This window comes from Agrilus planipennis, unplaced genomic scaffold (genome assembly GCF_000699045.2).
Source record: "Agrilus planipennis isolate EAB-ADULT unplaced genomic scaffold, Apla_2.0 scaffold98, whole genome shotgun sequence".
Taxonomy (NCBI): Eukaryota; Metazoa; Arthropoda; class Insecta; order Coleoptera; family Buprestidae; genus Agrilus; species Agrilus planipennis.
Genome location: NW_020438866.1, coordinates 511,553 through 538,638, shown reverse-complemented (window position 1 = coordinate 538,638; position 27,086 = coordinate 511,553). Strand labels below are relative to the sequence as shown.

Below are 27,086 nucleotides of genomic sequence, written 5' to 3'. Positions count from 1 at the left end.
GAGTATTCCTTTTAATTTTTTAATTCAATTAATATATTTAGTTTATTTTCATATTGCAAAACTTTATTATTAGTAAAATATGTTTTTCTGTGCAAAAGAATATATGTATTAATTGTTGCAGTGAGTATTCATATATTAATAGATAAAAAAGTCGCAAAATTTGCATATTTTTTATAGGTACTTAGTTGGTCAGTTCCCACGCATTTTTCTCAACAACTTAAGATTTTTATTCAGCTACCTTACACCATACCTTATTAAGATTAATGTGTAACTAATCAGTTGATTTTAATTATTACTTTTAAACCGAACACATTTACAGTTTTGAACATGTGCATGCATTTTTACACATACCTATGTGTCTCGCTGATTTTATTACGTAAACGTTATTTAAATGTATAATATATTGTATGCGCATGTAAATTCACCTGCAGTGTATAAATCACAATCGATCTAATCTGTCTAAATTTGCTTATAAATAATCTATTATGCTGTTTTGTCACTATAGGTATAAAGAGGGAGATGGAGCATAAGAGCTCTTTGTAACGTTTTAAGTAGACCTTATAGAAGGCTTAATAAAGATACAGAGAAAATGTCAACTGGAAAATGTAGCATCCTTAATAATTTTTTTGCGACCGTGTTTCGGTGTTGGTATTTCAAAATAAACACATCAACACCGTGAGCTATGTTTTAATTAAAACAAGTACAGAAAAAATACAAGTTGCAAAAATGGTCACTGAAATGTTCAAGTTACGAGTTCTTGGTGCTAAGGTTGAAATACTTGTCCTCTGGTTTATGAATTGGTACAATTAATATATACATATAGAGGGGTAGGTACGCCCTTCGACAAACAGAGATGGTAACGCCCATTCGGTTCTGAAAAATATTGAAATTGAATTAGAAGATGCCGACACAGCGGGTGATTGCAAAAGTTTGTGAAAGTGGGTAATTGTACATTTGCGAACCATCCCTGTTTGTTGATGTGCAGTTCAAAGAAATTCCCAGGCGTGCCTATGAATAAATATCTTCAAAGTGATAAGAAAAATTTGTACAAACTAACAACTATCGTAAACTAATATAAATATAAAACTTAACTTACAGCACGTCTTCTAAACATTACAAAAATATATACAATGACTATACACAATGATTATATACAATTAACAAGGACCGAACAGACCGAAATGTGATTTTTTTTTGATACAATGACCTGTCACACTTGACATGACTTTTTGGAAAATTTATTGTTTCTCCCTTATGGGTTTACACAATAACTGTATACATTCTAAAAATATACCGAAATAAAAAAGCTTTTATTTTAAGAATTTTTGCTGACAATTGAAACGTGGTACTTTTTTCGCACTGTCTCATATTACAACAGGCAAAAAAGTTGGAATGTATGTTATGCATAATACAAATTAACTGTGATTTATATTCACTCTTTTTGATGGCGCCTAAAACAATGTAACCTACTATAATTTCCTACCGTAGTTAATATTCTTTTTAGCATATACATAAATTTAGTCTGCAGTTACCAAATCACCTATATATTAGTCTTACATTTTGGGTTGCTTCGTACAGATCATGACAGTGACGTTATTTTAGGTACCTATTTTCAAATATAGTTATTAAATATAAGATAAGCTCATGCTTAAAGTGTATCTAGAAGTTATATTGAGAAGTCCAGGAGCTGTCAACTAAGCTCTTTTAAATCCTATAAATAATATAATCGTTAGAGTCACTCGAATAACATTAATAATTTGCACCTGTTGACACACACATCAACTAAATTATGTACGTATGAATGTTTATTTAAAATGGACAGGCTATACTGACCTTTTTTTACTGTAAGTCATCATTTTTTGCTAGTGTCATTAATAAATCCCATAAAATAATTACGGACGAATTCAAAAACTTAAAAGGAAATTATAACAGTCATTCCATGAAGCGTAATAATTTTCTTTCAATTAAATGCATCCTGTTGTCACGCAAATCACGTTTAGTTCACTATCAAGAAAGCTTGTTTTATTGCACGTTAATGTTAATTAAAGCATGTTTTAATCTTATTGGACATCGAATTCATTCAATGGTTTTATTTCTAGAAACAAATAGACTGCTACGTTATCACTATAAAATGTACAGTGGGGTCTATAAAAAGCCAAGACACGTAATCCTCACAGGATAATCAATCAATAAAGTTTATCTATTCGCTTTGAGTTATGTTGCCGACTGGGAATTTTCAGTAGAATCAATAAATATGTATATTCAGTCAATTTAGGAAGGCGAAGTCTCTTATTAATTAAACCATGTAGTTAGAATAAGAGCCGTTTACCCTGAACATCAATTAAAAATAATTAGTCGTTAAGCAACGCCCTGCTTTACGGGTAGTAATAGAGAAACCCATAGAGCGCGTACATCGGATTTGTAGATTTAGAAAAAGCTATTGACAATTTTTAATATACTTAAAAGGTAGGGATGACTTACGGAGCTAGAAAAGTGATACTTAGTTTGTATAAAAAGCAGTTATAGAGCTGGGGCTGCAACATACAGAAGTAAATATTAGGAAGGGAGTCGGACGGGGATGCACATTGTCACTGCTACTTTTTAATCTATATATCGAAAATGTGATCAACATTATTAAAGACAGTACAACTCTAGGGATAGATATACAGGGGCAAAAGATTAGTATGCTTAGATTAGCAGACGATATAGCAGTATTAGTATCTAGCAAGGAGGACCTAGAGACAGTTTTAAATAAAATGGATGTTGTACTGACATAACAGTATTGTATGGAAATAAAAAAAAGTAAAACAAAAATATTGGTATGCAAGGGAAGAAAAAGTAGGGAAAGAGCGAATGTAAGATAGGAGACGAAGGATTAGAAGAAGTAGCTGATTTTAGGTATCTAAAAATAGCGCAGGGTCAAGTCGCCTTCTATAAAAAGAGGTCACTTCTATGCTCGCGAACGATTAATTTAGTAATTCTTAAAAGATTGTTAATGGTGTATGTTTGGAGCGCAGCGTTGTACGAGTGCGAAACATGGACAGTGGGCGAGGCGGAAAAGAAAAAGTTGAAATCGTTGTAAATATGGTGTTACTGACGAATGATGAGGATACCGTAGAGAAGGTTAGAAATGAAGAGGTATTAGAAATAATAGGAGAACAGAGGACTCTATGGAAGTCAATAAGAAATATGCGAGATAGGTTGGTAGTAGGACACCTTCTTCCATAGTCGTGTCTCAAGATATCTCACATCAAAAATGTATTATGCTTACAACAAAACCCGTATTTTAGCCTTAAGAACTTGGAAGGGTGCATCAAAGTATCTTTGAAAATAACACATACGTTTACGGAATAAGTGACGTAATAAATGTCTTTAAGACCTGGTCACAACATGTATCTCGATTATCTTCACAGTTCACACATATCCGGACGCTTTGCAATTATCATCCAGCTTTCGGCAATGCCACGGCTAATTATTCGCTGTTTTCAATTGTCGCCAATAAATTTTACAGCCACATAACGCAATGGTCTTTATTGTTCGGATTTAATGTTTTGCGTTTGGTTTTGTACATAATTTAGTGACACAATCAGCGAAATACAATGGACCTGTCCTTTAACGTACTGAACGAAAACCCGACACATATGTAAAGCTCCCGAATTTCTTTTCTGTTTAATAAATAAATAAAATCAAAAATAGGCCGTGTATTTATATGTGAATAGGTGGTCTTTACTGTAAGATTGTTTAACTCTGACACCATGGAGTGTGGAGCTACCTTGCAAAAACTTTAATTAACTAAGCAATTAATCAGTAATGACTTGTAACATGTAACACTTGCTGATAGCATATATTACGTATCATATCACTTCCACTGCTGCATTTCATTATCTCTACGACAACAGTATGTACATGGATTAGTACATCACCGTAGAAGACTTTGATGAAGACGAACTTGAAGCATCAGATGGTTAGATGAGAGATAAACTACCTCATACCTGTATCTATTGATTCCCGTACAACTTTATTAGAAATCTACTCATGTTGGTTTGACATGTAATACACAAATGATTTAATTTTAACGACGAAATGAAGGAAAATTATAGAGAAGAGCAGAATTTAAGGATTTTGATGTTGTAGGATACGTACTTACAGATATTTTTTGTAGGAAAAACATTTATAGAAATTTTCTTTGATCACTTGCAGAACCATATAAAAAAGGGATGTATTTGTTGAGTGAAATCTTGATCTTCTTGTTGTATAATTAAGCACGTTATTTAGTACACAAACAAATTAATTTCTTCCTTAGCAAGACGTTTACTGTTGTGCGAAAATTTTCGAATTTCTTAAATAGCTACAGGAAATTTTGAGAAAAATGGGCCTAGCCAAATTTAAAACCTTAGTGATTTAATACTGTTTGTATTCATTGAACGTGTTTGCTGTAATTTTATTTACAGTTAATAAAACAGACCTAATCAAACCTCCACCGTAAGTGACTTAGAAAACAATTTAGAGATGTATAATGGATTTGCGACCTTGTCGATTTTTATTGAACATTACTGTACTTAAACTGACCTAATGAGAATTGAAATGGTGGCGAAATAAAGCCTTTATCTCGCTATAAACAGATAAGTTGAAATAATATAGTTTTAATAATCGGAATAGAGATTAGTTCCGCTTGTCAATCGGGTGTCGTTTAGTTCTTAGGTAGGCACTATTCAATTTCCAATTTCATAAGCTGGGTTCATTACAATGTATTGCAGCTCTAGATTAGTTTAATTCTTTCAACTGTCGTAATTGGTTAGTTAAATGGCATTAGAGTGTTGCTGTCGTTATTTGTGAATAGTTAATACTTCCCTTATCTTATTAGCGTTATATTATGAGCTCATAAAGTATCCACTTGCCACAAATCTCCTACCGGTAAACGCATCAGGCGAATGGTTTCTTGATAACAGAGATTATAAGATTTTGTAATGCAATATTCGCTTTGCGTTACCAAAAGACACCTATAACAAAAAAGTTTTTAATTATTTCAACCTACACATACCAAGAATTATAATAAGATTATAATTAATTAATATTTGTAAGGGTTTGGTGGCAGAACATGTAGGTTTAGGTACCAGAACTGGTGAAACCTAAAATACGAAATACCAACACTTGTGACTAGTACTCATCGCCTAAATAGCTATTAACCGTAACAATTAAACAACCCCTTAAAGCATTTTGCTGGAGTTCTGTCATGTTGGTACCCCCATCAAGCACTTTCTAATAGATGGTAATAAATCAGGCTTTACATTCCGAGATAAAAATGTTCAGTCTCTCAGAGTCTCTGAAAGCGAGACTCGAGTCTCTCTGGTGTCACTAAGAGAGACTGTCAAAAAAACTGTTTAGCGTATCTGAACGAGAAACTCGAATCTCTGAACGAGAGACTCGAATCTCTGAACGAGAGACTCGAATCTCTCAATAAGTGGTGTCTCGGTAGACATTGTTAAAATTTCAAAAAGTTCAACATGTTTCAGAGATCCCAGTCTTTCTACGAAAGACTCGAATCTCTCAATTTTCAGTTTTATTCATTCAGCCACTGTGAGAGACTCGAATCTCTGAATTAATAATTTTATCGTTCGAGTCTCTCATACAGAGATATAACTGAGAGACTGTGAAAGACTGTGAGAGACGCTGAAAGACTCTGAGAGACTGAAAATTTTTGTCTAGGGATATTTGATGCTATTGATAAAAAATGAAATAGTAGTAGAATAATACAAAGGAATTTTTTGTAAGAACTTTTACAAATGTATCTGAATGGTTCATTTTTGAAGAATTGTCAGAATTGACATACCCTTAAAACATGCATGTAAGCGTTTAAACGATACAAACAACGAATTCCTTTTTAATATCCATCTTGATAAAAATATTCATAAATACAAACTAGGCATGCTTAGTACACATATAATCAAAAGCTCTCACCGATTCAATAATATAAGTTTTATTAAGAGCTAACCTTCTAAATCATCTTATTAATGACCACACCTGTGGAAACTCAGTTTAATTAATTACAGCCTTTTACCTTTTCTGGTCAATTGCAACTTTTGATGAGCTTTAATTATCCGGTTGTCATATCAACTGTATGCCTATACGTAAAGTGCACCATGAGTTGTAATATCAACGCAAACATCACTCTTTATACTGCTGTTTAGTGTCTCATTCTATTAGTATGAAAGCGTAATCTATATTCAGATAAAGTAGATCAAGAATTAGTTTTCTATAAAACTATAAAAACGTAACAGTAATGATGTTATAAACATTAATAGAACGTGAGTGCAATTTTTGAAGTATTTACCTTCACGCTAATTTGGTGTTGCTGTACGTATTTATATGTATTGCATTAAACGTTAAATGACAAAAATAAAAATAGTGCAAACAATACAAAACTACATTGAACGAGTGAGTGATATGCTTTTAACTTCTCAAGAAAAATCACTCTAATTCAGATTTGTCAAGACGAAAAAGTTCGCGGAATTTTGTTGTGTTTTAAACCTCGCGTAATACACATTTTTCTGCCACTATCTTTGAAGGGGGGGTGTGACCCTTACCATATCTTCCTTCATATTAATTAACTTAATAAGGGCGTTCCAATGGTTCGTCAACAGCTTTCCGTATTAGCTCACGGTTCATTTTTTGTCGATTTAGAAACATTTTGGAAATGTTATCATGGTTATATCTGTAATTGTGCAATAATTTTAATGGGTCTTCTATTGTTACAAACCCTTTGTACTTATAGTTTCTTCTAGCACATATCCACTTTTGTTCACCATCACTCAAATTATTCTGGTAACAAAATTTATAATCACATTAGTGAGTTCACTTTTCATATAAACCGTCCTGTCGACATTTTAAAGCTTTTAATTTTCACAATGCAATAACTAATACACGCAATTATGTTGAATATTTAGGTATATTATTTCTTAACATACATCCATAATTATAATTGGAACACATTAGCAACCCCAAAAGGACGAGTGACAATTCGTTCCTTTGGGTAGCAACTCGATTCTAACCATCCCTGAGTTGTGTTTTTAATGCGAATATTAACTTTCAATTATCTCCATTTTTATGTACATCTAACAAGTATGTTAACTGAACTTTGTTACTTACTTGATGATTTTTATTTGATAGTAAGCAAATATATTTAAACTTAAATTCCAAATTTGATTTTTACTTATAAGTCAAAGTAATACATACATACGCAAAGTATTCTTCGCTTTGTAACGTTTACAACAACTGGCATTATACATACAAATAACTGTTTTCAATTTAGTCAATAGACTGATGATATTGATTAATAGATATTAAATTATTTGCGCACACTCGATCAAAATAGGTGTAAAATTACTACGTTACAGTGCATTAATTTATATTCCTTTATTATAGTAGATATACACGTCTGTCTAATTATTTACGAACTAGTTTCGCCGTATCAGCGTTTGATTTCAATCGGTGCCAGTAATGCAATCTTTGAATACCGCTCGCGATAGATATACAATGGCTTCTTCTTAGGTATGCCTATTAAGTGCATAATAACCCAATTTGATGTGCCTTTGAAAAATATCCTGATAGTTGTTCCGGTCAATTGTGAATATATCGTTAATAATAACATAGTGTAATGTTCGTGGGTTTAACAAAATTAACTTCTAAGACTTATAACGACAAAACTATTTATTTACACTATTTATTAAAGAATTTAAGAACATTATTAAATTATTACTAAACTTAGGTGATGAATTACTCTATTTATTTACACTATTGTTGATATATCACCATCACTGTGCTATTTATTTCACTGCTATCACTGTCAATTTATTTCTCGATTCATTTCTGCAACGGTCAAATTATTTCGTCTCTCTAGGCGATCGTCTTTTCCTTTAAATACTCTTTTGTTTACTTTTGGGAACCTTCTGGAAACATCCGGATAGTTTATTTTTTCTTTGAACTGTTTAACTGCTTTCCCAGAACGCAGGTACGACACACACATTTACAAATACGGCGCAAATGAAGAAAGGCGCCCTCGGCTATTCGGCGAATCGATAAGCCGTTCACGCACACGTGTGTCCGACCGCACACAAACACGGTCGTGCTCGCTACAGTAGCAAAGATGTACCCACAGCTTGACAAAAACCGAACATTTGTCTACACATTTCTCATATTAAAAGAAATGAGAAAAAAAAACATTAAAATGTCAATATCGTACAATTTTTATTTTCATTCGATGTAAGGAAGAAGTAATTTTAACAACTACATCAATGTTTTTATTTGCAGTTAGTTATGTATTAAAAGGAAAATAATATAGAATTTAGAATAATATTTTAGAAATATATGTTTGAAAGCTTTAGCATACGCTCAAAAATTAGAATAAGGAATCAGAATTAGAATGTAAATATGACATAAATGGAACTACATATTAATTTCTTAACACTAAGTCGAAGGATAACTTTTTTCCTTGTCCTGAGCTTGGATGAAACTATGAAGGATACCAAAAATTTGTTCTTAAAATATCGTGCAACAGAATGCATAAACTTAATAAAGTAAAAATTAAGTAAAATTATTTTACCTGCTTTTATCACGGCCCTTCAAGTATTCAAAAAGGTCGCAGCACTTAGAGCACGACACTATAGTAAAAGAAAAATACAATCTTACAAGTATCTTAGAATTTTTTTGATAGCGTGATCATAACTGTAATCATTATCTTGAAAATCCAGGTCTTTATCGTAATCAATCTAAACGAAATATTTTTTTGAATTCTTATCATACCCTGAAACGTAGTTAGAGGAAGATTCGCTTGCAGTGAGATAGAATTTATCTTCGTACAAAATATAATACTTGGAGACCTAAAAGGACTCGAAAATGTGATACGTTCTATACCTGTTTCCTCGTGAATCAATTCCTGTACTCGACGATTGTGGAGTTCATCGTGGCGTCAGCATTCCTTTCGGTTTGATTTTAGTTGATTCTTGGTGAATGCTTCAGACATATTTCTTTGCTTTTGCGCAGGAGATTTGAAGCTCTCAGTCGGTAGTTAAAGTTTCCACTATTATATGAATAAACTAGATTCATATAAGTACAAAATCAGAATGAAAAAAGGGGTGATCGTGTTTTAGTGTAAATAACATAGGTTAAACTATTAACTAAACACTAGAAAACCTCAACTTTATTTCGAGCGGACGAACGCGGAATATAGGTTCAGTTTGGTTAAAATTTTTTACGTTTGAACGATTCAAAACTGCAGAGAGGAATTACAACTTAAAACAAATACAAACGCATATGCAATACGTATACAGTACAACACAGGGGCGATCTGCTTACAATTTGTCGAAATGGCAATTTTTGGATTATCGGTTGCTACTAACAGGTAAGCGTCTCGAGCCTGTTAAAATGACTCCATTTGGGCATATCCTCCAGGGGTCACACATGGCGCGTGACGCTGTGACGCGTGACATTACACTTTTCGGTTTTATACCCTAATAAATTTCCTTCCTACCGTCGCTTAAGAAGTTTCACCTCAAAAATATTTATCTAATGTGGTCTTTACCATTTGTAAACGCTAGAATTTGTTTTTATGTCTCATGGATAGAAAATAAAATGTTTGGAGAGGTAGTACTTATCTTGCCAGTTAATTTTACTGATCTAACTAACTTATTATTAGTTAGATGAGCTGACTATGAACGGCGTTCGTTAACCCAAATGGTCGCTGTGTCTCATCCGCGTTGCGTAGCATTGCGCCCTTCCGCAATTCGATTTCGCGAGGTTGCTGAGTGCCTGGTGCACCCATCACAGCATCACGACCATGAAGAGGGGGCCCGGCCACCAGGTGGGGACCCATGGTGGGGCAGAAATGTAGGTCTCTGGGTCCCACGGCGGTGGGTGGCGATCAGTTAGTTCGTGCACTGCTGAGAACCGCTAGCGTGCCAAAGTCGAAGACTTCCGCTCAGGAAGCCGACATAACAACAACACCAGAGCACCACCTTCGTAAGGCAGCCCACGAACTCTTCAATTTTATAAAAAATACCCTCTCATAGCAGCCCTCAGCGCAAGGCATATGTTACGTTGTCACCAACCGAGTACTTACTTTTCGTTCATTGATTAATTAACAGTGAAACTAATTAACTATTCTATCACGGACTTGTGTTCAAAACTTAAAGAAGAAAATATTTCCCGGAAGTTGCTGGATCGGGAAAAACTATCCGCACAACTGGTTGTTTGTTTTTCGTATAATAAGAATATATTGCATGTACTTACCTAAATCGAAATGTGTTTTGGAAAAATTCCGCCTAACTATGGCCGTAACAGTAAGCTGTTTTTGTTTGGCATCTAAAAGTGTAACCATTTTCCGGCTAAATTCCGATTCGATAGACATTTAGCCGCTCGAGTTAGACCGGTAGAAAGTGCGATAAAGTTTGTGCTAAAAGCGGCTGTTAGAAAAAAAAAACGCCACAAGACCGTTTACACAGTCAAGCTACACAGTAGCCAAAACAAAGCATAGCAGCTGTTCAAGTATCAGCAAACATTGACAGGGAAACAAGTGCAGTGTCAATATTTGACGAGTTCGTCGCTGACGCACGCCTACTTGGATCCAACGAACGAAGGACCACTTCGCGCTGCTGGGTTCGTCGCCTGACCGAGCGTTGAAGTCTCTATCTTCTCCAGCCTAATAACGCTATCGAAATTTCGAATTTATTCAACCCCACACGTGTTCTAAGTGCTTATTTATGTATTGTGAACAAAAGGTATTGTTTTGAGCTAAATAGACGTGACTCGTTATTACCCAATTGTGAACTTGATCTTCAAGTTCGAACGTAATTAACTGTTAAACTTGTGTTGGTGATTACTTCTAAAGGTTGGATTTAAAATTTCATCCATGTAAGTACTTTAAGCATGCCTATATGTTAGAGAAAACGATTATTTAGTCAGTGAACGATTACAAATAAAAAACTGCCAATTTGAATAACGTTAGGTATGCACTTCAATTACAAACAAACGCGAATGCGGTTTACTTAGAAATTGGAAATTAGGTAACGTTTGTATTTTTATTCGAACAAAACATCTCGTTAATTGGTTTGCTGCTGATGATGAGGTTCTAAAATCGTGTAGCAGTAAACTGTACTTCGAAAATTTTCGAAATAAACCAGTTTTAATGAACTGTTTGACGAATAGAGTGTTAATAAATTAAATAGTATTCCAACTTTTCTTATGGCAAGTACTTACATTAAAATTAATTGCTCGTTTACGAAGATAGTAGCCAGTAATAGGCCTAGTTAATTCAACTCTGTTTACTGCTGTTTTGTGATTAATAACGATGTAAAATAAATATTAGAAGTCAAATAAGATTTCTAATAATCATTAGGGCTGCAGTGTTTATTATACCTATGAGAACATCTCGGCATAGCCAATTTTAACTACATATATATGACTCTATAAAAAAAGAAATTAAATTATAATTCCTGTAGTTAAGATAGTGTTATTTAATTTAATTGTAACACAAAAATGTTTTTCGGCCCAATAAATCTAATCAACATGAATATAGATAATTTGATCAGCCAATTAAAAAATCAGCTACCAGCTTGTGTTAAAGGAAATTTTTATATATTTTTTTACTATCAGTATACGGTTATTTATTAAATCCAAACTCATTTCGTTCGTGTTGTCTTTTCATAGGTTTCTGAAGCATTACTTGTTCGCGAATATCTGCTTTGGCAGAGATTTTATTTTTAAATCGCTGCAATATATTTATCATGGTAATATAAATTGTCCGGACGAAATTTACTTTAAAATGTCGAAACGGGACGGAATGTAGATGGCAATTGATTTGTTATACAAATGTAGAGTTTAGTTAAAGCAGAGTCTTCCTTATGATCATTTAGTTTTCAAATAATTGCCGTTTTTTCAAGGTGTAGGTGCACACATGCCCTGAATGAATAAAATATATAACAATGCGTTGGGAAAGTAAATTAGTGATTTAGTTAGGAAGGTATCAGTTTATATACGGGACTTTTTTTTGTCCGGGTCATATTGAGTTTAATTGCTTAATTTTTGTCGGCCCTACTTTATTAAACTTATATGCGCGCCTCTAAATTATTTACAATGCTGTCGTTAAGAGTGACTTTTTTGTTCTGGAAACTTTTCCAAGAGAAATCCCTATTAATTAGCAGCGAAAGCAGCCGTTAATTGGCTTTAAAATGCACGCATACAGCGTTTTGTCTTTAACATTGTGCTGATTACTTATGTACGTGCATATACACGATACATGAGTCGAAGTGTGTATGGGCACTGGGCACTTACTGTTTTCATTTACGTTCTCGTTACGTGTTATTTAATTGCGGTGCATTTTTGTTTCGACGGTTTCCAAAGACTTGCTCTTATATATGACCATAATTATATGTGGGATTGTTTTTATTTAAGGAACATTTTTTTCCGCATACTAAAGCGTCGACTAAAATGCTTACGACTTTTCACGTTTTATAATTTTTTACGACTTGCGCTAAATCCCACTGAACTTTGTATGTGTTGCATATTAATTCGGTACTGTAAACCACAGCAAGACCAAAACCAATACCAAGACTGGGACTTGATCTTTCTCAAATACTTTTAGTCTTGATCTTGCTAATGTAGTTCCGGTCTTAGTCTTGGATTATTCTTACTCATTTTATCTGATACGTTTATTTTGTAATTCTTCGAAGCACAAAGTTTTCTATTAATCGACATAATTTTTTATTTTTTATCATACATGTCAGTTTGTCATGACATTTAAAGAAAATAGCGTCGATAATTGTGAGAGTTATGAAAACTTCCTCGTTTAATCTGACCCCTTCTCCAACGGAAAAATTGATCTTTTCGCAAACAAAATAGCACAAAGTACATGAAAAAATTGAAATATATCGAAAAGAGAATTAATTTGTCTCTACATATATTTCATAAGAATAAAGAACATTTACTCCGAAGGCATTCCTTTTTTCAAACAGTGGTAAAGTTTCTTTTATTTTTTTTTTTAATTTTGTGTTAAAATTTAGTAAACCATTTGAAAATTTCAAATGTTCTTTCCAAAAAAATAATATATTAAAGTTGCTTCAAACAATTTATCTAACTCATAAATCCACCGAAGCTAATAATTTTTCGTTTAGTCTTGCGTATTTGGCGTTAGTCTCGGTTTTAGTCTTGGTTCTCATCGTTCGATCTTAGTTTTAGTCCTATCCTTGTTCTTGATCTTCCTCTTTTCCGTCATATTTATGAAAAATGCTTAATTAGTCGTCCTTGTATACCTATAAATATAATTTAAAAAAGGATCTTCAAAATTGTAACACAAATTTATTGAATGAAATATTTTCAAAATTATTAGAAAATTTAATTGAAAACTAATGGCGCATATTATAAAAATAGTTTTACACACTAAATAAAAATTAAATTGACATCTACGACACCTTTATTAGGAAGTTAAGCAAAAATCCATAAATAATACAAATTTACTTATCTCTTAAAACATAAATTTGCTATTATAATACATTCTCGTAAAATGCGAAAATTTGTCCATGTTACTGGTCTACTACATTAAGCATAATACAGAAACAAGGAAATTAATTACTTAAATCCCATTAGGAACTGCTTTATTAGACCATAAAGCTCTGCTCAGAGACGACAAGGATGTATGTACCTGTATCTAATCCTAAGTTATAAGCTATAGCGGCTTTGGATTCAATACTTTTCGAATAGCCGATACATCCGTCGCGTCGAGAGCTCTAGGTTTTAGGTACGACCCTGTCATCATAAAAATCTTCAGTTTTTGTATAAATCCTCGATTTTAACTAACCGGTTCCGCTTTCAAATCACAAATATACACGTGAGATACAGTTAGTTTTAGTTGCGTAGTGGACATATATATATTACCTGGTCTAAATCTAAAGAAATGGAATCACCGTCTGATGCTAGATTAAACCGCCGTATTACCGGATTATTTTAACAAATATTTTTAAATTTAAGGTTATTAGACTCTGATGAGAATAACATTTTTTGTTAGTCTTTCAAGAAAAATGAAAATTAAATAATACTTTTGGTAAATTAGGAAGTAAAATTACCATTTTTCTTATAAGTATTCTACTGAGCTTACTTCGTGTCAAACTGAAAGCTATTTGTGTATTAGGTTATTGATTAGTCGTACTTATTGGTCCCATATTACCATCCAATTAATGGGGTTTTGACGATGGGAACTTTATACGAGACAGGACAGTGCTTATATAAATATATGTAAACTGAATCTTATAAATCCTTCATTTTCCAGCACAAATTTTCTTGTTTTCCAATTAGTTCTTTTTATTTCATAAGAGAATGTTTTAGGCAAATTAAAAAGANCAGAAAAAGTTCTCTAAAAATTGAGTTTACTGTTTGCTACGAGTTCAACTTGCACTTTTAACCAGATTAACTTAAAACGATTTCTATTTTAAACTAGAAGAAAAGCACACTAATATCGTCATGCTTTCGAAATCTCTTTTAAAATGCAACTCGTACCACGGACAACTAACAGAATTTTAATTTCACAGCAAATGCTTCTTTTTTTTGTAAAAATAAAACGGGCATTACCTTGTTGTACATGCAGGTACACTATCAAAAACTGGGACGTCTTTTGTAAGTTTAGAGAAATGAGGAAAGTTGAAATCGCAGTCGAACACTACTTTATTACATACAATACGTTGAAAAGTCGAGCAAAAATAATAGTAGGTACTTTACTGTATTTTTTCGAAATTGAAATTAAAATGAGCTTCGTTATTTTTTCAGTGTTAATAACTAGAATGTAATAACAATTTTATTAAAATCGTCATCATTAAATTATGATAAAAAACATAGTACCTACCTACCTATACCTATGTTAATTGGATAATTTGGAAAATTCGTGTGTGATTTTTAAGATAAAACGAATCATAACATTTCAGTATGATTCAAATAAAGACTTAAAAAAATATAACTATTGCAAAATTTGATTCGTAGGATGTAGGCGATTCATTTAGATAGATACAATACCAAAAAAACGACATTTCAAAAATGTCTAGTTACGTAATGGTTTTTAACAATTAACAATTTAAAAATTAAAATTTATAGTTAATCAAGGAGAATTTTTCGTATCTATCTGGCCAATCATAATAATCTGACCAATACAGACTTTATAACAATCTCCTTCATTAGATACGAATGAATTTTAAGTTGCATTTTAGTACTAACATAGACACTTAAATCACGGAGAAGTCACTTCTATGCTCGCGAACGATTAATTTAAAAATTCGAAAAAGATTGCTAAAGAAGTATCTTTGGATTGTGGCGCTGTACGGGTGCGAATTATGGACGATGGGCGCGGCGGAGTAGAAAAGGTTAGAAGCGTTCGAGATGTGGTGTTACAGGCGAATGATAAGGATGCCGTGGATAGAGAGGGCTAGAAATGAAAACGTATTAGAAAGAATAAGTGAACAGAGAATAATAGGCGAGATAGGTTGATAGGACACCTTCTCAGGCATGAAGGTTTAGTCAGAGACATATTCGAGACAGAAACGGGAGTTAAGAGGGGTAGAGATAGACTTAGATTAGATTACTGTTCGCAAATAATTAAGGATATGGGTTGTTCTAGTTTTAGGGAAATGTGACGATTAGCTCAAGATAGGAAAGAGTGGAGGTACGTGTCCAACCAGTCTTAGGACTGACGACCTTATGATGATGATGGACACTTTACTACTTCTGGCATCACTTCTTCCACAATTGCTTTTTTGAAACTTTTCTTGCTTGATGATTTTAAAGTGTATTACATTGTGTAATGTTTATAAATTGCTTGTGTAGTAGTATATCAGCTGGCAAATAATAACGTCATATAGAAAATATTTATTAGTTCAAGTTTTACGATCATTGAAGCTCACAATGTTACATTTTCGTCAGTGAATTTTTTACGCCTGACATTTTCGAAATACACGGAGTACTTCATTAATTTTCTTCAGTTTAAATGGCAGTTGATGGCTTTCTTTGTTTATATATATACATATTGGTATTATGTTGACGGTCGACAAGTGGAGCAAGATGGTTGCGCAAGCGCATTGTCATCAGGTCGGTGTTGTTTAAAAGATGAATTTGCGCAACCGGATGCAGAAAATTTACATATTTTCTAGATTACAGGCCCACAATCAACTATCGATGTGTCGAAAACGTCAATTAGTTCGAACTCCCGTAGTTATCGATTTTATGCAACGACTCTCTTACTAGCTACTCAAATCTATTTAAAGCTAATTTAAATAAGTACATGCAGAGTAGGCTGCGCCATCGGTCTTAAGTAGCATAAGCATGCGCACAGTGCTTTCGCTTCCGCGTACCTAGTAAAATATACCTACGCCCACTTATTGCAGAATTTGGATTTTTTAGACGAACAGCATATCGTGTATGTCCAAGTTGAGATTAGCGACTGAAATATGCAATTATGAATGTAGGAAGACGCTTTCCCTGGTTAGAGTGTACGTAAAAACTCGAAAAGCAACTTATTTATGGCAAACTTGCATCCACACATATGTACATTAACACTGTCTAATCTTAGAAAATACCACAAATGACGCGGTAAACGTCATCTGTAGTACGATTCTACATTTTAGGATTACGTATGCTCCAACAAGGTCCACTTGTGTGGATATCTACTAGCTGAAACTAATCCGGCGTAGCTAACTTCAACGTGATAGGCACGTTACCATAATCGAATAAAATAATTCGAAGTGGTCCGTATTCTGTCGAAACTGCCAGACGCGGATCGCGATTTCGATCTTTTTAGATCTCATCAGCGCGTCGCAGACAGTTCCGACAGAACACAGACCAACTTTTACCTGCTGTCTTAACAGTGCGTTTTAGAAAATAACACAAATGGCGCGGTAAACGCCATCTGTAGTACGATATTACATTTATCTAATCTGTTTACCATAACAATGTTAAACGAGAAAAAAGAAATTTTTATACGTATTTTAAAATTAATTTTTAAAACTTTTCCGATAATATCATAATAATTATGGATACAAGCATATATAGGTATTATTGAAAACAGAGAATGGTTTTAAAATACTCTTATAATTTTAGAAAGAAGAATTATAGTAAAGGAGGCAGTTTCTTGTTTAATTTGGACCGCATGACTTTTGAAAGCCGTCGAAAGCTGATAATTTTCCTCATAAAAATGGTTACTAAATCAGCGACATTTAACATTTGTGATTTCTGCATTGCAGATGATTTCGGAAACCCTTTTTACACGCAATTATCGCAGAATTTATCGGCGGTTCCCGGACAAATCGTAAATCATAATGGCATATAGTATTTTAGCATTTATCTCGCATATTAATTTTATACAAAAATATTAATTTCCACGGTTTCACTCGTACACTTACGTATCCAGCATGCGCTTGTGGAGACGTAACGGCCGTCTTTCTATAATTCTATAAATTAACAGTAAAGTTAAGTTCTATAGCTGCCTGAGGGCGGTTCGAAGGCCCATTAGTCCGGTGGCTTCATCGAAAAAATACAAATTCTTCCACGGCGTGAAATTATAAGAATGCATGTCTAAAATGGCAAGTGTAATGCTAATGGGCAGTATTTTCTTGAGAAAGCGAATTAAATGCTAGTGCGAATTACTTCCTGCAGCAGCAAACAAGTAGGAAAGGTCGAACTTAAAGGCTGCCTTTGGTCTGCCAGTTTGCAATTTCATTAACGTACGAAAACATTGCGCAAATCTTAATGTCACTTAAAATACACTCTGCGCTTATGCCTGAATGCACTATGTGTAGTATCTACCCAATCATAGGCCCAGCGACAGGGAGTCTAAGGGTACCTGGTTACTTCCTGACAAATAGTGGGCAAAAAGAAAAAGTTAGAAGCGTACGAAATGTGGTACTACAGGAGAATGATGAGGATACCGTGGATACGGAAGGTAAGAAACGAAGAGCATGGCAAAGAATAGGAGAAGAGAGGAATTAGAGTCAATAAAAATAGGCGAGAAAGTTTGGTAGGATACCTTCTCGGGCATCAAGGTCTAGTCAGAGATATATTAGAGGCAGAAACGGAAGTTAAGTTAGATTAAATTATTATGGGATGTTCTAGTTTTCTAGATTAGCTCAAGATAGGAAAGAGTGGAGGTGCGTGTCCAACCAGTCTTAGGACTGACGACCTTATGATGATGATGTACCCAAATAAGAAAGTTACTATGCAGTAAATGAGAAAGAATAGCTATTTTCTGTAACTGTTTAGGATTTGCTACCGATCTTTAAAGGACAACTTGAAATTAACTTAGAGTAGCACGAAGAGGTTCCATTCTGCATAACCACCGTGTGGACATAATGAACGAATAATATGAAAACTTGAGTTTTCAAAAGGTAAAGCTGTATCTTTCAAAACAGCTTTAAATTTGCCACTTAGAAATACTATACTTCCATGCTTTCCATGTTCGTTGACAGCAGCAAACGTGGATGAAACTAAAGGACTGCGTGCTAAGTTGGATGTATGAGCAGTGCAGATAAATGTTGAGTATTTTTAATTAATGGCCTAAACTCCGTTATAATATCCTGACATATTACCTCCCCGTTGCAAATCTGCCAACGTAATTGATCTGTAGATAAATCAAAATCTCTCACTTGAAACTAGAGAGAACCCTCTCACAAATTGCAGTTATTGCGCTCATGCAGTACCCAATTAATAATATCATATAGTTTATCTCATATAGAACAATCTTAGAAGAGATATTAACACTTGAGTAAGTGTATAGTTAACAATTAATAACTTACGGAAAATTACCGACATGTCAACAAATTGCTAAGGGCTTTCGCGGTCAGTAGGTGAACTGAAGCTGCCCTGATCCGGGTCTAAAGGCCGTCGTCGGTTGGGGTCGACTGACAAAACACATCTAGCGTCGGGAAGACCTCTGAAAAAGCTCACCGCTCGTGCTAGCGAAACGTTAGGAAGCAACCTCAAGCGACGACGGCCTTTAGACTCGAAACAGGACAGCATCAGTTCATGTCACAGTATGTTTTTTTTGCTGTTACATAAAATAAGCGCGATCCTTTTATGTTCAACTTTTGGTAAAATTATTTCACATAGTTATAATGCTCATTGTAGTTATTCCGCAAATATTTTCCCTTAAAGCTGTAAACATGTAGATCATCCGTTGGTTTTTATAAAGTAACACTGATACCTTTTTATGAAAAGAGAATAGACCTTGAATTCAATGTTCGCCTGGAAAGAGACGTAATTATGTTTGGTTCCATCGCTGTTTATCCGTGACTTTGATCATGTAAATCAACGGATGAAAAACTATAAATGAATACAAGTTGCGTACATACGGTGAAATCCACTGAGCTCTGAAATCAACCTGAATAATGAAAATAAAAAGCGTTTTACCATCCACCATAAAGAATACCAATCTTGACTGAATTGAATTTGTTTTGTAATTCTGCTAGATAGAATTAAAAAAAGTTGAAATAATTTTACTAACGAATTTTTTATGCTCCAACTGGGCGCGAAATGGTCAGGCACAAAGATAACGAGCTTTCTCAACATACAATTGTTGTCTATAAAGAGGTGCATCGGATCAAATTGATATTGATAAACACACAAACGTTAGAAAACAATTTGCGACGATGAAAATGCTTGATCTCAATAACGTAATAACCTTTATGAATGCATAAAATTTTGTGTTCCTTTCGCTTGGAGTCTAAATCGCTTGGAGTCTAAAACCTCTATTAATTAAAATAAAATCCCTCTAAAACTTAAACGAATAATTTGGGTATCACACCTCAGCAAGTAGCGAAAAGTGGTTTCATTCGGGAGAAAGTCTTCTATGTAAAAGATGAAGAATTGCTGAATTTCCTAATTTAGAAAAATGTTTGTTTACATGATTTATACAGTGTAGAAATAGGTAAAAGCATTAGCTTTAGTGGACCTGTACTAAAGGAAAAAGCCGAAAAGTTTACTAAGTCACTGGAAATCCATAATTTTAAAGCTTAAACTTAAACCCTTAGTAAGTAAAACTCTCAATAACTCAAATTATTTTACGTTTCCCTTGGTCTTTATCTTATTGAGGTTCTACTGTATTATAAATATTGCAGGCACAGGAGTAAAAAATGATACATACAGTACATTCTCGTGAATCATAATAATCTACAAAGCACTAACCAATTAAATAAATAATAACGGTAAACTGTAATTCATCTGATATTTTAGGTAACAATGGTCCGAATTGTGTTACACATTTAATAATACAACAATGCGTAATGTTAACAACAATACCTTCGAATACAAATAATAATGTGTCCTCATAATCCGATGAATATAACTAAATAACGGTTGTAGTTTGCGGAGGCCTTGTCCAGTGTTACGCCTCCGGCTAATCCCCGTAACTCGATACAATAAATTTTGAAAATGATAAACTCGGTAACAGAATCTCCACACGACGTCATGTTCAGAACGCGTAAACTGGAACCAGGTCAGCGTATTGTTGTTACCGTAAAACTTAGGCGCTGTGAAAGAAATTGTCACGACAACGCACGGCCAGAGTCGCAGTCGGGACCACGTCGGTTTTCGGATGAGCTGCTCCCACATACATAAACAGATAGTTTATATTTAGAAGGTCTTACAAAAGGAAGAACAAAAAATAATAGTGTTTCACGCTCGCTAAACAGTCGAAATGCGTCCCGAAAGAGTCTAGGTTTACACCGTAGAAATAACTCAGATGCTTTTGTTTTAATGAATAAACGTGTAGATCTTACTCTTCATTTTCTTATATGCCTACTGTTTGTAATAAGCATACATAAAAATGAAATTTGATGAGTTAAAATTATAAATGACATGAGCATTTCTGTCTTAGTTGATGGCATGGTTTGAAATATTATAAGGTCTTCTTTTCAGTTATAAAGTTCAAATTACTTTACAGTTTTCTAACGAAATAAGATATTTTTAACAGTTTTCGGGTCTCAACTTTCAATGGCATTATACATTTTTTGCTGGCATGAACTTTTATTTTCTGCTATTTGAATTTTACATTCTCTGTATGGTTATTCTCCTTAGCAAAACCTATTGTTCTATACATTCATTGATAAAATTTAACCACATCAATGAGCTTCAATAAAACTCTTCTTATCGTTGATGTGAGTAACTCATTGGCATTCCGAATATTTGTAATTAAAACTACGTAGATTACTGTTACCTGTTTGAAGGGATGATTTATAAACTTTTCCTGAAAAATTATATGTAGTGGTTGTAAGTCCTTTCTGTACCAATGCAATTATTGCATATTTTGTTTTCAAGTTCCATTCGTTTTTAGTATTTACACCTCGAAATGAAAAAAGGAATTTTAAAAATAGAGTCAGTACATTGTTCTTTTAGTCATTATAAAATGTTCTGAATGATATAGGTACATCTTGAAAATGAATACAATGAAACGTTTCATAGAAAAGGTTAATGGAAAAGTGTGAAAATTAGCAATTTTCATTTCCATGTGGAATTATTACCTACCCTTTTATTTATTGAAAAAAGTTAGACTCGCTTGTGTGGTGTTAAAGCAGGATGTTAAGAATGCAGTGGATAGAAATAGTTATAGGTCAATGAGATTTTAGAAAGAATAATGGATCAGAGGGCGCTACGACAGTCAATAAGAAATAGGAGTGATAAATTGGTAGGAAATCTTCTCAATCATGAAGGGCTTGTTAGAGACAAATTAGAACAAGAAACATAAGTGAAAAAAGGTAGAGGTAGGTCTAGGTTAGATTGTTCGAAAATAGTTTTCGAGAAATTTCAAGTTGTTTGTCTGAAGACTTTATGCTGATGAGTGATGGGTTAATAAACAATACAAAACAACTAGTTACTAAGCTTTACAAAAAAAAAAAAACAGTATGGAACCCGCAGACTGTCCGTAGTCTTGTTTTTAATGTAGATATCTCAAGTTGAACTGATGATAACCGGATATAAATGAAACTTCTTGCCCAGATCTGCAGTTTTTGAGATTACATAAAATTTCTAGAACAAAAGAATTTTTAAGAAGGATTGGGATCTATAAATAGATGTAATAACAGTGTCTAGCAGGCGCTGAAACGGTTTCATTGAAGTTACTCACGCGTACCTATAAGTGCTAGAACATCGTACGCGATATTAATTTTCTATTTAGACACACGATACGTTGCGTACAAGTAGACGTGTCAACAGATATGCAAAAAGTGTTACCTTGGTTCGCACACGGACTTTTTGCTCTTTTATTTTGCGGTTGGGTCATACAGCGGAACAGAAATACCAGTAGGTGTATACCTATGTCGTATAACGAACACAGATCAAAGCCCATTGTAATTGAGATAGCGATTCGCGATTATCAACTCACTAAAAGGTCAATACGTAACCTTTCCGTTCCCGTCTATATTTGCTCTTGATGCTTACAACACCAAAACAGTCGGGTTGCGTCCTAATCATGATGTTTCGAATACAGAATTCAATCAATTATTGTAATGGTGATAAATGGAATATATTTTAAAGAGCTTAAGCTCCTAACGATAAAATATTCAACTCTCTACTCTATATCTGCCTATATCTTGAATTTTACAAAATTGATTAATTTATAATGTACTTCATTAAATGTTATTCTGAATAAAATTCTCTTCAAATATCAACTCACTTAATACTCGGACGAGGAGATTCCCGTAAGAGTGAATAACAATAGAGATTTTTTAATCATTGGTCAGTCGAAGACAATATTCGTGGTGGAGACAATTCTGTACAGCCCTACAATGAAGAGCGAAACGTCTCGATTATTGATAACAAGAAATAAAGCAACATTTCACCAAACTTAATTTGACTTTTAGCATTTTGGAATTCGTTTAGGTTTTACAATGAGTTGAGTTTTTAAAAAGCTTAAGACAATATTAATTATGAAATTCCTATTTTAAATTTAATTTCGTGTGTCAGATATGTATTTATTGGATTAAGTTATATTGAAAACAATTACCTAATTGAGCAATTTGCTACCGATTTAATATGTTGATGAAGAACGTAACGATTGCCAGAAAAATTGTAAGAATTGCCAATGAGCATTATAATTGCTTAATTCTTGTGGAGTAGCATTTATACCAATCACTTTCGAATCTTTTGAATAAGTTTGATATTAATACGTTTACTATTGATAATAATAGTAATTAATTTATATTTGTTGTTTTTAAATTACATCACGAGTACAAATCATTTGTTCTTACAAAAGTGTAGTAATAACAGTAAATTCACGAACAGTCTTCCTAGATAGGAGAAAGTTTGTTAATGTTGAAACTGGAGGTAAAGTCATTATTTTAAATACATAATCCATTAGTAAGTCGTTGAAATGATTATTTATTGATCAATAAACGGTAATGATCCGTATAATAGTCTTAAATAATTGTGGCACTCTAAAAAAATCCAGTTTACACAACTCTTAATAATCTATTCCTAAATGGGGATGAACAAAATTTACAAACTCAAACATGGATAAAATTTTTTCAGAATTAAATAAATAGTAATAAAATGCAAGTATCAGTTAACAGCCTTGACACATTGCACCTGTGGGCACTATGTAAACGCCAATTGTAAACAACTAAATTTATCATCTCAAATAGCTAATGACTTCTCAGTGACAAAACGATTTGGTTGGTCAACAAGAAAAAATGTCGTTACGGTTTATTTAGTTATGCAAAATTAAACGTTATATTTTAGATGTAGCCCATTGGCTGTCTGTTTCTTCTGTGATAAAAAAAATTGGTATAGGTGAACGAGGTCACACCGTTTAGTCAAATAACATTTGTGAAGCACTGCCATGCAGTTTTGACGAGATAAAAAAATTGACAAGGTAAATGCAAGTAGGAACTTGTAGGTAGATACATATATATATAAACACAAACAACGCGCTGGTATTAATCTCATGAATATGTAATGTGCCTTGCTATTAATGAGGCGATTTAATTAAATACACTGATGGTGCTATGAACCATCATAAAACAGTGTCGGTTAATATTATTAGGAACATACATTTAGCACACACAAAAACAGAAATTCGCAAGCAAAACCTGTGTTTGTCTTAATCGCATCAGTTTATAAGAGCACTGGCACGTGCGAAGAGTGATAAAAATACCATAGGTTAGAAATGAAGAGGTATTAGTAAGAGTATTAGAAGTAAATAATTAATAGGCGAGGTATACGTTGGTTATAAATATATTAGAAGTAGAAACAGGAATTAAGGCCAAAGGTATATTTCCATTAAATTACAGATTACTTTCTTCATGCGAAAAAGAACTTCATGATAAGTTGTTGTCCCGAGATAAAAATGTTCAGTCTCTCAGAGTCTCTGAAAACAAGACTCGAGTCTCCATCTCTCATCGATTCTCTCTGGTGTCGCTGAAAGAGACTGTCGAGAGACTGTCAAAAAAACTGTTTAGCGTCTCTGAACGAGAGACTCGAGTTGCTCATAGAGAGATCCTCATTTCGTATCCAGTCTCTAAACGAGAGACTCGAATCACTGAACGAGAGACTATATATATCAATATATTTTAGATATCCCAGTCTTTCTGCGAGAGACTCGAGTCTCTCATTTTTTCAGTTTTATTCATTCAGTCTCTCTGTAAGAGACTCGAATCTCTGAATTAACAACTTTATCGTTCGAGTCTCTCATACAGAGACTGTGAGAGATGCATAAAAACACCTAGGCAATAACTGAGAGACTGTGAGAGACGTTCTCAGAGACGCTGAAAGACTCTGGGAGACTGCAGAGAGACTGAAAATTTTTGTCTAGGGGTCATTGTTATTAATTTTACATTGTTTAAACGTTCTTTGCCAAAGATCGCATATGATAAAAGATACTATAAATAATACGTAATTTACGTAATTAAGACTATTACATTTTTTTTGGGTGCACCCCGCTCTCAAAAATAATTCTGAATCAATTGTTTTCTTTCATCAAAAAATTCACTGAAATTATCTATTTTATAATAAATGAATTTCTAAATACCGATTTTCTTATTTTTTCCTTAAAATGTAAAATAACTAGAACAGTTGCCCCTTCTCAAACAATCCATCCTTCAGTGAAGGTAGAAGTTAAATTAGAGTTAATCTTCTTAGTTTTACCACGACAGTTACTTGCAATATTAAATTTTAATGAAAATTTATGGAATTAAATGCACAAGTGTAATTACTATTGTTAACCATGTGCATGTTTTCGCAATACTTTCTCCGTGTATCTACATTATAACTTAGCACTCTGAAAGAGAAATGATTGATGTTATTTTAATTACAGTTACGAGTCAGAGTACCACTAGGGTATTTACAATTACAATAATAGGTTAGGTATACATTTGGGGCAGATGATGGATTTTTCTTTTTTCTGAAGACACGCAATTTCCTTTATCGAAACACCTTCCAAATATACAAACAGTATTTCAAAGTGTGCAGGTACAATAATTACCTTAAATGGACAAAAGAAACTTTGCCCTTTAACCCAACATTTTAATAGACGCAGTGATTGCGACACGGTATACCATATCCGGAAATTATAGTTAGTTTAGGAATAAACACACACACAAACACAGACGATAAATTCATATCTGTGTGTAAATAAACTGAGAATGTTTAATAATAAAATACAAATGCAGTTTAAAACCTAGATCATTTTAAGACTGGGCACTCATTCTTCGTTTCATTAAAATTAAATATGTACATTTTATTTTTGCTTTTTGTAATATTGTTTACTTTTATTTATCAATCAAACCCACGATTCTTCTTCTATTATTACTACGTGCAGTGTTTTAGGAGTAAATGTTTTTAGAATGGTACGTAAGGGCGTATATCTGTTAGGTTATGTATGATGCGCAGGCACTTAATTTCGACTTATACGCACTATCTACAGTCCAGTCTAACAACATCATGTTAGTTTTGAAAGAGAAATTAACGTTTAGATACGTTTTCGATATTTTGCAAAGGATATCTTCACAAAAAAAATCTTTAGGTCCTCCTGATGATAAGCACATGTGTGCGTAAATATGGTGGAATTCAATTGAGTTTATCTCGGTTCATAAATTATCTAAATTCAAAGTAGGAAACAAGAAAATCTTGTTTCTTTAATTTTCTTTATGCAGGTTTATATAATGCAAATTTCTTAAAGTTTCTAATTAATAGTATCAGTTCACTTTTGATGCCGAAAGGCAGAATTCATGAATACCTAATTCCAGAAACAAAAAAGATTTAGATTATGTAAGCTTGCATATTTCAGAATGTCGTTTTATATTATAAAAACTTCATTGAGGTAGAGGCAGCTGTAGTTACACGTATTTAAGAATGCAATTAACGTTTATAGTATGATCAGGTATGAATAAACGGTGGTATTACTTTGCGCAGTGGCTGATTGGTTTATTTACATAACTCTTGCAATGTGGATGTATGTACGTAAATGTATATCTTTATATATGTGGAGTGATCGCTGTAGGCCACTCTTCCATTCCATTCCATTCTTTTAATTACTACTGAGACAGTTCATTAGAAGAAGTATGTGTGTCACCACTGTTTACGAAATTGTAGTAAATATCAATTTCAATCAGACCTTTTTGTGGAGATTTTTCAATCCAAATATTCATCACCATTTGGTAGTTTACCCAATATATTCACTCAGTTTTAACAAAACTAATACAACTCTAATGATGTATTATTAGACCAAAGTTTTAATAATCGATATGCTAAGCCCGAAGACCGAAAACGTTCAGTGGCCGGAAAAAACGGCCACATCGCGTTCTGGCTGCCTTCGAACGCACAGAACGCGTTTTGGCTGTTTTTAAACGCTCGCAACGCGTTCTGGTAACTGTTAAACAGCCGGAACGCGTTTTGTCAATAAATAATAAAACAAATGAATTTCAATCCATTTTTCAGTTTTTAGGAAACAATTCAATTATTGACAACTATAATTGGATACCAAAGATGGGTTCGGTTTTTCTCGCCGAATCATTTCAACAATATTAAATTTCTTATAATTGTTTTTCAGTTCTAGGAAGAAAGTTACACTGAACACT

At 33.4% G+C, this 27,086-nt stretch overlaps 1 protein-coding gene across 2 annotated transcripts in view; it reads left to right on the top strand.

Annotated features, from left to right (window-relative positions):
- The window catches only part of LOC108737007 (transcription factor Ken-like), a 335,172-nt gene that overhangs the window by 61,747 nt on the left and 246,339 nt on the right, over nt 1-27,086 (top strand). Inside the window, exon 1 of one of the 2 annotated variants that reach the window (XM_018469645.1) lies at nt 9,937-10,905. The exons of the other annotated variant lie outside the window; for it this stretch is intronic. The gene's annotated coding sequence lies outside the window, so the exon portion shown is untranslated. Of the gene's footprint in view, nt 1-9,936; nt 10,906-27,086 lie in introns of those variants that run through there. 2 annotated transcript variants of the gene reach the window in all.